The sequence below is a fragment of the Nipponia nippon genome, unplaced genomic scaffold, assembly GCF_047370975.1.
Source record: "Nipponia nippon isolate SJK-2023a ecotype South Korea unplaced genomic scaffold, ASM4737097v1 scaffold_10, whole genome shotgun sequence".
Classification (NCBI taxonomy): domain Eukaryota; kingdom Metazoa; phylum Chordata; class Aves; order Pelecaniformes; family Threskiornithidae; genus Nipponia; species Nipponia nippon.
In genome coordinates, this window is record NW_028262291.1 from 31,655,536 (window position 1) to 31,666,481 (window position 10,946).

The following is a 10,946-nucleotide window of genomic DNA, read 5'->3' on the forward strand; positions in this document are numbered from 1 at the left end:
CCCTCAGCCTCCAACCAGGAGTAAGCGGAGTGCTGTGATCCCTCTAAAAAAATAAACACATTGACCAGCCTAAGGACAACCTCAGAAATAACAAGCAGCTTTTTCTTTGCAGTGCTTCTACAGGGAAGGGAGAGCATCCTGGGACAGGACTTGGAGGCCAGCCTGTGTTGGGTGGCTGGAGGTTCAGGTAGTGTAGGCACCCACCCAGCATCCTACAATCAGCTCTCACTAACAGCCTGCTCCAGGATGCTCAGGTAAAGCAAATATTGCTCCATCATCTACAGTGCAGTTAAAGCTCTGTTTATACAAAAGTAACCACAATCATGGTCTTCTTTTTAGGAGTTTGCTTTATTCCAGGACACAGACTCCTAAATCAGATTTTGATTTCATAAATCTGACAAATCCAGGCTGTTGGCCTGTTACTGCAGAGTAGGTTCCCGTACCAGTGCTGCCTCTGCTACCAGCCAGTTGCTGTAGAGATGGCACAGGAAAGTTACGCAAAGGCCACCATTCATATAGGCTATACTCAGGTGGTACCTACACACACAGTGTCCAGCTGTACAGGATCCAGTTATGACCTGCTTCTCTTTCTGGAATGAACAGTAAGTACCTTGGACCACAGGGAGTGAAATCATTTGCATGCACCAGTAAAACACAAACAGGGCAGACCATACAACATTTAATATGGAAACTTTTAAAATACTGAAGTTTTAATAATATTGAATATACTACTTCTTAGAGGGAAGCTTAGAAAGGAAAGTTCAGTGCCTGCTGCCTTCACAGAGACCTTGAGGAAATGAGTTGGTTGCATTGCAACCAATAAATTACAAAATTTCTAGTTAAAACCTCTTTGAAATCATGCTGCCTCACAGCGTGTGTCAACCAAACAAGGGTTTTAAATATTTTTATCATATGCAGACGCATTCTACCAAATGGTCAATATATTAAATAGCAGGAGTGGCCAGGGTTGGCTCACACTCAAGGAAGGAGAAAGCAAGTGCCTTGCTGGGGAGGGCTCATGAAAGAGCCTATAGAGGCTATATGCGTACTCTGTAGAGATACTGCCCGTTCATATTCTCACTGCAACATGCAACTGCGGCAAGTCCTCCCAACAAGCCCAGGGTAAGGAAAACTTCAGGAAGACACGTTGCCTCCACTGCTAAGGAAATTCTTCACTATTCTTCGTTCACCATTACCTCTGTCATTTTATCATTTTATCTGCTGCCTAACTTGCTTTTTTTGTGTGAGGGTATCACACTGCTGCCTCCCCACCTGCCCAGGTCCATCCTGAGAGATAGGGGTCTGCTTACATACTTTTTGGGTTTGGGGAACTGGTCACTCTAGGTCTACTGGCTCTGCTCCTCTCGTTTTTCCAGCCAGTGAGGCTGTATAATCAGCTGTATATCGTCTGCATCCCCCACATTTACAAACAAGCCAGCTCCACCATGTGACAGACATGTAGCCTGGTGGCCTTCTGGTGGAGTCTCTGTGAAAGCTCTCCTAGTTTACAGCCAGCATATATATTTTAGAGACCAAGACAAAGAACACATCCATTCCTAATTACAGGGAGGAGAAAGGGGTGTGCTGGGCCATTCACAGCTGACTACAGGTAAGTGGGGTAGGGCTGTAGGTCTGTAATAACCAAAGGATTTGCCATGTCCTTCTGGGAAACAAGCAGATCTAGGCCAGCCAGCAGAAGCTCTGCCAGGGAATGGCCGTGGGTCTCAGCCTTTTATTTGAAACTTAACTTCATCGCAATGTCAAGAGCTCAGCTGCTGGTTCAGCACAACCCTAATTAAAACTGTATCTTATGTCCCTTTAATGAATGGTGTAACAAATGGGAGTAGGCATTGATCGCATATCAAAAGTCAGTTCATTTTGGCTACTCCAGTAAAACATGAGCAGTACTTGCACATAGCTTCAGAATAGCTCTTAGCCTGACACACAAATGGATTAAGACACAAACACAGAGTTAACTCCAAAGAAACTTAAGGAAAAACATGCTTTTGATCAAGATACTGGGAGAAAAGGTCCTTTTCCTCCCAAAGTGCCTGTCCTAAGTTTGAGTAGAGGATGGATCAATGGATGGATGGATGGATGGATGGATGGAAGGAAGGAATAAGACAAAAGAAATGATTGAAAACACTGACATGTTGCTTGTTTTTAACAGAAGGAACTATTTGGTTTTTTTGGTTTTTTTTTCAGAAATAATCAACCATGAAGTCCAGGGGGCCAACAATTGCTCTTTGCCTCCTAAAATTCTAGTCTTGGAGTGATGCCAGCTCTCAGAGAAATAAAGTGCTAGCCAGTGGCAAGAAAATGCCGTTTGATTTATTGTATACCTTTAAAGTGAGTGGTAGGCCTTTTCTCTGTACATTAAAACCAGGAGCCTTTTAATTATGGATTGGTTACTTCTAGTAGCCTTAAGATACAATTATTATCTGTCTGAATGAAAAACCACCCAGATGGCAAGGCTGGAATACAGGCTTGCTGGGTTTGCCCAAACAAGGAGACTCTAACAACTTTCATGGAAGTTTTTGCTGCATAAATACTGTAGGCACCTACCCTGCAGCTGGCTACAACCCTGTACATCCCCTGTGTCCAGAGCACAGCGAATGACACGGACTACAGTTTTTCAGCAAATAAACAATTATTTATGTTTGGCTGTTTTCACACCCCTTTTCTTTCCAGGAATGGTCTGAGTTAGAATTTGACTTAGAGGAATATTTCTGGAAACAGTCAAATTAAAACAAACACCAGAGAAAGGTTGAGCAAACCCGACTGTAACAGTTGTATCCATATTTTTGGGTGGCAGAGACAATACCAGGTGACCTGCATGTCCAAGCAAAACTCCTTGAATTTCAACTATCCAATGCCAGTAACAACCGCTTTGCGAATGAGCTGCAGATCAAGAATTTCTCCAGGAATAACTCTCTGGCAAGTAAATATTTGGCAAGTATATTCAAATAGTGAATAAATCTTGGACATACTGCAATCTACTTGCGGGCAATTTGTTAACACAAGAAGAGATGGATTTCATCAAAGACATCTTTGCCCAGGAATGACAGGCTCATAGGCTAATAGAAATTAATTTTCCATCTCTAATATTGGGCACTACTTCTGCCTGGTATCACAGACCCTGACACTTCTTTGGCGTGTGATGTTGAAAACAGCCAGTTGCAATTTGTGCTTGCTTTTAAATTTACAGTTTAGCCGAGGGGGTAGAGGAATGCTTCCTGTTGGGAGCAAATTCGCCCCTCTGCTGGGCCCACACAGAGTCTGCACCGTGCTTTGAAGTCCCCTGTAAAACCTCAAAGCAGCTGGGCTGTGAGGCGCAAGCGGTGCATGGCCCCACCTGGCCCTGGAGGGAAGCGTGTCACCCGGTATATGACCTCTCAGGATGTGGCTGGGGCAGGGACAGGTTGTCTTCAGCATGTTTGAGGTTAACGCCTTCTGATCTGCCTGCGTTTTCAAGTCTCCCATCATCACTGTTGTGTAGGGGTAATGAGCCTAGTATGGATGATGGTTCCCCCCCTCCATGATGATCATAAATTGCAGCCTTGATGTAAGTGCTATCTTAAAGAAATGATCCTGTATTCCAGGCCATTATCCAAGCACACTGGAGAGGCAGGCGTGATGGCCAAGATTTACACACACAGGAGCTCAGCAGCCTCAGGGGAGCTGAGATGGTGGGAGGGCAGCAGGCCAGGAAGATCAAAGGTCTTTCTGAGTCACCAGCTCATCAACCGGGTCCTTGCCTCCAAGTATTGGAACATAGAGAGTGGGAAGGGGGCTGCCAACCTCCTCTCCCGTGGGGATCTTCCATCAGCCTAAGTGCAGAGCCTACTTCTGCCCTGCTGAGATGAAGCCCATGGAACCAGGTCAAACTCTGCTCCCTCTGCCGTACATATTGCCAGCAGAGACCCCACTGCAGCGGGTGCTCCTGTGGTCTTTCAGGGGAACGAGTAAATTGGATCATTTCAAGTGCACTCCCACACAAATGCTCAGCTGGGATGAGTCACCAGGAGCAGGCTGGTCTTCTCAGCAATGTCTCATGCCTGGCTGCAGTGCTAGTACAGCGCTGAGGGGAGCACATATTATCTCCAGATAAGAGCACCTGCAGGGTCTACTCTAGGAAAAAACACATTTGCCTTATTTTTATGGGGAACTTGTGCATAGAAAGCCCTACTTGACTTTGGAAATATCTGCTTGAACATATGTATGTATTGACCAAGCATGATGGTACAGCATTGTATAAGGCTTTCTCTAACATGACTGGAGGGTGGTTGTATTATATGCAAACAAAAAAGCCCTGTGGATATTATGCAAGTCCGTTCTGTGGAAAAAACGATTCCAGGAGTGATCTAGGTGGTTTTAACACATTTTATTGGAACTGTTTTCAAAAAGACCTTCACTCATTGCAGCCAGGTGCATTAGCTTACGTGAGGACAAATGTACAGGGTTTTGAGAATGTCATGTGTGTCGATAATGGAATTATTTTCTGATCCTACAGATATTATAGTTTTAAAGTCTTTGATGATCTGCTCTTCCTGGACTTCTGATTCCTCTTGCAGTGCTGGGCACGACCCCTTTCTGATGGGAGTCAGCTCCCCTTTTCAGCTACTGTGACAGAATTGAAAATGTGCCCAACAGGAAAGCTGGAGTGGGTTTGGCATTGACTCTGTCTCCCCTTGGCACTCTTGCTAGGGTAAATTTGCAACTGAAATTCCAAATTTGGCAAGAAAAGGAAGAACCATTTTCCTGGCAGCCCTCCATAGGTACTCAGGAGAGTGGATGGGGGGTGGTAGCCACAGAACAGATGGCAGTGTGGGATGAAGGTAGGTAAAGCGGTCAAAGATGTGCAATAAATAGATTTAACAAATATGTTACACTACAACATGTGTGACACATGCATGTAGTTTGCCACAAAGAGCATGATGCCAGGGCGATACCTCACTTACGCAAATGACTGGCTAATTGTGCCGTATGGACGAGCATGGCCCTTCTGTCGTCACATTATTATGTTTTTCCTGAGTGATCTTTTAAAGAAAGAGAAACGCAGCAAAGTTGATAGCAATCTTTGAGAAACTGGCATATGAGAAGAGCCTCAGCCATTACAGTTTGAGGTGGGGATAAGGCTCAAAAGAGACATGATAGTCCACAAATATCTAAACCGTGTCACGATGGAGAGTGGATGTTGATGCAAAGTGCAATAAACTCAAGACAATGCAAAAAAATACATTAAGGGAAATACTTGGGGAAAAAAATCTACAGTGCTGAACACCTTTGCTATTTGTGGCCTACAGATGGCTCTCACTGTTTTTAAACTTACTCAGAGATGGCTTTTTATGTTGTACATCAGACGTTTGTTTTTTTTCCTTGCAGTAAGAATGCTTCAAGGATGGAAAAATGTGTTCCTGAGGGCATTTGCTAAGGTCCCATCCCTGGAGATTTCAGAGTCGTGCTAGATAAAGCAACCTTGGTGAATATTCAGTAGGTAAAATCCTGCTGATTACAGGGAGCAATGCAAGATGAGCTGCCAGGTCTTTTATTATCTATGACTCCATGACTATTGGTAGTGAAGGGAGTTCTTGCACAAAAGCCTTTACTGGCTTTATTTATGCCAAGGCTGCTTCCAGGAAGGGGGAATCCGTCATGTCAGAGATGAATGCAAACACAGAGCTTTCTCTCTTGCCCCCTCTCTCCCTTTGGACCATCCTTTTGTCTGACATGGAGACTGTGGTGCTCTGTGTGTACTCTGCAACTTGATTTGCTTAAGACTCCCCAGAAACAAAGTGACACTGAGAGCAGGATCACCTTAATATAGTAACTTGACTTTTCTGGGAACTGCTTGCTGGGTTAGAAGAGAAAGTCAGGGAGGGAAGGCCAAGTCCCACGAGAGTGGGCTGCAGCGATGCCCTGACAGCCAGGCAGGGAGCCAAGAGAAGGATGCTGATCTGGGTCCCTTCACCTGCAGCCAGGGCACATAATGCCCGTGACCCATGAGAGACCTCAAAGCCCTGGCAGATGAGCCGAAAGGTCATAGCCAAACCACAGTGATGAAAAAATTGCCAGAATATTCATCAGGTCAATAATATCCAGGGTGTGAAAGAGAAAGCCCGCACAACCCATTTCTTTTCCTATTTGGTGTAGGTAGCTCTAGCACTGCTTTTGCCATTGCTTCCACATTTTAGAAGCCTGTGGTTTGCTGTGCTGCTTTCCATAAGGCTCTGACAACTCCCTAATTAAAGGATGGCAGAAGGCAGCTAAGCTCTGCCTGGCTTTGGCTGTGAGGGCTGTTTTGCAGAGGGGGAGGCAGGGCACAGCAAAGGAGTTCCACACCACGGCAGGATGGCTCTGTGTCCAGAGGTGGGTCATCACAGGAGGACAGGTATTTTGGGTAGGGTAGCTACCTACCCAAAATGCATGACATGCAGGAGCTCAGGAGTTTGGCTACAGGATGGGGTTTGCAGGTGGCCCACAGCAGATGATCCATCACACTGAGCACAGAAAGATGGATTTTTCCCATGTGTTGGATGTGTGTGCGTATGAGCTGGGTTGGCTGAGGGTCCTTTCTGGTACTGGCAAGACAAGCTTTTTCTAGACTGCGGAAAGCTCTAGTTAGCTTGAATTGGCCAGACCATGCCCAAAATCTGTATGTGCCCCAGCATGGAGGATCTAACATCTGGTATCAGCCATCAACTGAGGGAAGGACTCGAGGCCTTCCCTGCTGCTGTCTGCATAAACAGATACGCAGCTGCACTGACAGACACACATATAGAAAATGTGTCAGAGATTTCAACAGCCAAGCAGTCCTGAACACAGCATGCAGGCAAATGCTGCAAACTTGCTTTTGCCAAGGTGCTGCCAGTGCTTGAGCTCAGGCTGTGCCAGTCCTGCTCACAGGCCAAATTGCACTGTGGGGCTGAGATTCAAAGAGGGATGAGTCCAAACCCATGTACGCATGCCACTCGCCCTGGTTTTGTAATTGCAGAGCAGATACAGAGCTCAGTAGCCTTGCACGTGGCAGCCCTTGAGGAGTGTTTCTTTTAGTGAAGAGACTGATTCTTCAGCCAGCTTAAGGGGAGAAATGTCAGTTTGACAACCCCTTCATGAGCTGCACAGACCAGCCTCTCTAAGAGGGGGTCAGAGAAAACAAGAGTGAAGAGTGATGAGGGGGAAAGGCAGCTGAGAACCACAGGTGCTGAAGCAATGGGACGCGGGGAAGAACGGGTGTAACGGCGATGTGGTGTGCCGGCAGCATGACACATGGAGGAGCACTGATGCTCTGATGAACAGAGCTGCAGGATGGCTTGAAGGTAAATAAGCAAAGCAATTAAGCCTGTCCTGCAGGACAAAGGACTGCACGTGGCAACTCTCTCAGTCTGATTCCCAAGATACTAAAGATGGACTCTCATGTATGCTAAGCAGGGGTCTAGTTGAGGAAGGTATCAGTTTCCCTGGCCTGTACTGGTCCCTTGTTTCAAAACCAGCAAAGGTTACAAGTCTTGCAGAGACAAATGGCACACAGAAAACAGAGTTGCTCTGAAGGACGCAAGTGTGCAACTCCCTTCAGCCCAGTGGCCCCGAGCTGCTGCGGCTGGGCACAGTTGTGGGGGGGCCGCAGGCAGCTCTGGGAAGCGGCATAGCCCTCAGACCGGGGTCGCTGGTGGTTGTGCCTCGTAGCTCCGCAGCTTCACTTGCACAAGTGTGCATGGGTTGATTGCTGAAGAGGAGAGCTTGGGCTGCAAAAACCTCTCAGCTCTGGGACCTTTCAAACCTGAGAGCTGTGGTCAACCACAGGTCTTGCTCTCCTGCGAGGCAGCTCACCCAGCTTGCTGACTGGCCACTTCACAGCTTGTCTGGGGGGAGCAGAGCCTTTCAAAGGGTGCTGGTGCCAGGGGAAAGGATGAGGGTCACAGAGGACAGCATGGCTGACAGCAGCACAGACGTGGGTTGAGGGGAACCAGGTGGCTTCAACACCCCCCCCGGCGTTTGACAGAGCTTTCAAGCTCGGAGTGAAGCCTTTGTTTTCTGTGTTTGCAAAAACTGGAAGGTGCCTCAGGAAGGGTTAAATCCCCGCGCGGAGGCAGCCGGGCTCCCGCTTGCCGCAGCCCCAGCAGCAGGGACCCAGGCGCTCCCCGCAGCGCTGCACCCTGGCACTGGCCAGCTGGCTCCCTGCCCTGCCCATAAGTGTCCAAAGTTGAAATCCTGAGTGGCCCCAAGCCTGTGTGAGGCCAAAAATACTCAGCTGCAGTGACACATTCCTGCTGTGCTGGGAGGGCGGTCGACAGCGAGTTCATGCGAGGGGACGCTTCCTCCCACCTCCCCTGCCCTGGCTGTTTTACCAGCACACTATGGGGTGGCACTAGAGGATGATGCTTCATGTCTCCTGCAGAAGGGATTCACAGATCCCATCTACTCTCTGGGAGCTCACCTCCACCCACCTTCGTGCTCCTCATGCAACGGCCACCACAGCCACCCGTCCCCCCCATGGGACTCCCCTCCATCTGTCCCCCAGGGCTTGCCCTCTGCCAGCATGGGGACATGGCCCTGGAGAGAGTTTCTGGTGAGCCTCTGGTGTTGGGCAAGTCCCTACGGGCAGAACTTGCTGCTCTGGTCTGGATGCCTTCAAACACACCATGGGGATAGGAGGCCCTTCAGATTTTTTTTTCCCTTGTAGAGGAAAATCCCACAGTGCCTCATTTTTCCATGTTTGGCCCCAAATGACCTCTGAAGAGCAGAGTGTGGCATTTCAGAATCCCAGATGCTTTTAGGGGAAATTATGTGTTGTATAAAGCATCGTTTGAATTTTTTATCTGGTGTGCCTTAATCCACGTGGCATCAGGCTCACGCTGAATTATGACAGGAATCAGACACCCACGGTGCTGGGCTATGAAGCTATGCAGCACGCGGGAATAACCTGCCTGTAGATCGACGTGAGAAATCTTGACAAGGATCCAAAAAGGGAACAATCACTCCTGAAATCCCAGGCCAGACGAAGATTTCCTAGTCTACCCGTAGAAGGTGCTGCTCAGGGCTGGCTGTTGCCTAGTACGTATGGGAGGATGGCATGGTTTAAGTCCCCAAAGATGAGAGAAAGAAGCTCAGTTTAGTATCTCTGCTGACAGATAGCAATATTCAGGGACCAATGCCATCATTGCCCACAGAGAGTTGTCCTCTGCCACATGCGATGTTTCAGGGGATGTTCTGAGTCCCCAGACAGGAATGCACTGGGAAATCCAGTGTCATTGCTGTCAACCCCATGTGGATGGCCTGGGTGCTTCTAACCATCTCAAACAGCATTAGACTCCTTCATGCACAACTCATTTGAGCCCAGAGCCTGCAAATTGCTCCCTAAATTCTGCCCAGTAACATCCACCCTGTGCATGAGGTGAATCTGCAGTTTCCTATTCGAAATGTGAGAGGGCAACCATACTGACACTTGTGGCAATAGCCATAAATTCACATTAAAAGGCTTCAAGTAATAGCAGTGCTGTGTAAAGACAGCCTTTGAAAAGCTTGTTTCCAAATGCTTAGCAGCAGGATTAGAAGGTTGCTGGCTCTTAGCTGCGAGCTTTGCAGATGCTAGGGGCTGGCAAAGCAAAATCTGTATCACATGAAAAAGTTGATCAGGTCTGACTCTCTCCTGCCGTGAGATTACTTTTCTCACTACAAAGCACTTCTCCTCACCAGGAAGTTCAAAGTACATATGGGCATGAAGATAGCGTATTGTTCACCAGCTCACTGTTCTGCTGAGCAGCCGCCTTGCTTGTTCTCCATCTCAGATTATAAACAGTGTTGAGAAGCTGCAAAATTGCTCACAGCTTAAACGACGAAATCACGATAACCTAGCCTATCTTTTACCCTACTGTGAGCTCTACTTTAATAATCCTGCTTAATCATTAAACCACAATAAGAGCAAGCCAAGGAGTTTAAGGCAAGAGCCAAACCAAGGCGTATCAGAGCACTGCTCAAAACTTGAACTGAGCACAGTCAGCTGGAGACAGAGGAAGCCACATGAAGGGATAGCAAAGCTGTTGTGCAAAGGGTCAGAAAGATGTGGCAGAAAATTCATATCTGTTTGGACCGGCTGAAGGAGCCAGAGCCAGCTGTGAGCTGCTCCTGCTAGTGAAGAGTCTGCAGTGTGGTGCCCTGTTTACCTCCTTTTCCCAGGAGGCCATCTTGTTATCTAGCACACACACTCCATTCAAGCCTTGCTGTTGACATAGATGCTCTGACTAAACCCTTATGCCTGATGATTATTGAGTAGAACAGTGGTTGCTGGTTATTTTCCAGAATGCTTTACTCTCCACTGAAGGGTACAAAGACAGCAAATGGACACACCTATTCTTTGCCCACCATGCTGCATATTGTCTTATGGCAAACTGATATTTTTCTAAGGACATTTCATACAGAGGTGAGGTTACATTAAAACAAAAATACGGAAAAGCAGGAAAAGAAATAATTTAAAAAAATAAAACTTGAGAAGACACACTGCTTCTGTCACTCAGCTGGAGACACTGAGAACAGGGTTAGGCCAAGCCCTGTCCCTGGATGCATCCAGGACTCGTACTGATTCCAGCAGGATTATTCACATATGCGTGCATGCATGACAGACAGAACAGAGTTGGTCCTTATTGCTTTGACTTTTCCAGGATGCTCAATTTATTTGTGCATTTCAGGAAACAAACCAGTACAGTCAGATGTTCTGTACCTGGGCTCCCCTTCCCCCACCCCGAAACAGAAATAATTGTAGGCTAAAAGCACCACCCATGCCAGAAGATGAGAGAGCCAAATCCTTTCCAAGGCTAAGGACTCATCAAAATCACCGGGGTTTCACCTGAGTAAGGACTAACCGAAGAACTTTACCACAGTCTGTGACAATTTGGCTGAAGAGACAATGAGTCAATTTTGTATTTTCAGACTAAAATAATAGACTGGAT

The 10,946-nt window shown here is 47.3% G+C and overlaps 1 protein-coding gene across 1 annotated transcript in view; it reads left to right on the forward strand.

Annotated features, from left to right (window-relative positions):
* Nucleotides 1-8,787, forward strand: part of DPF3 (double PHD fingers 3) — a 200,846-nt gene extending 192,059 nt beyond the window's left edge. The window contains exon 15 of the mRNA XM_087746422.1: nt 113-8,787. The gene's annotated coding sequence lies outside the window, so the exon portion shown is untranslated. The remainder of the gene's footprint in view (nt 1-112) is intronic.
* Nucleotides 8,788-10,946: the final 2,159 nt, after the last annotated feature.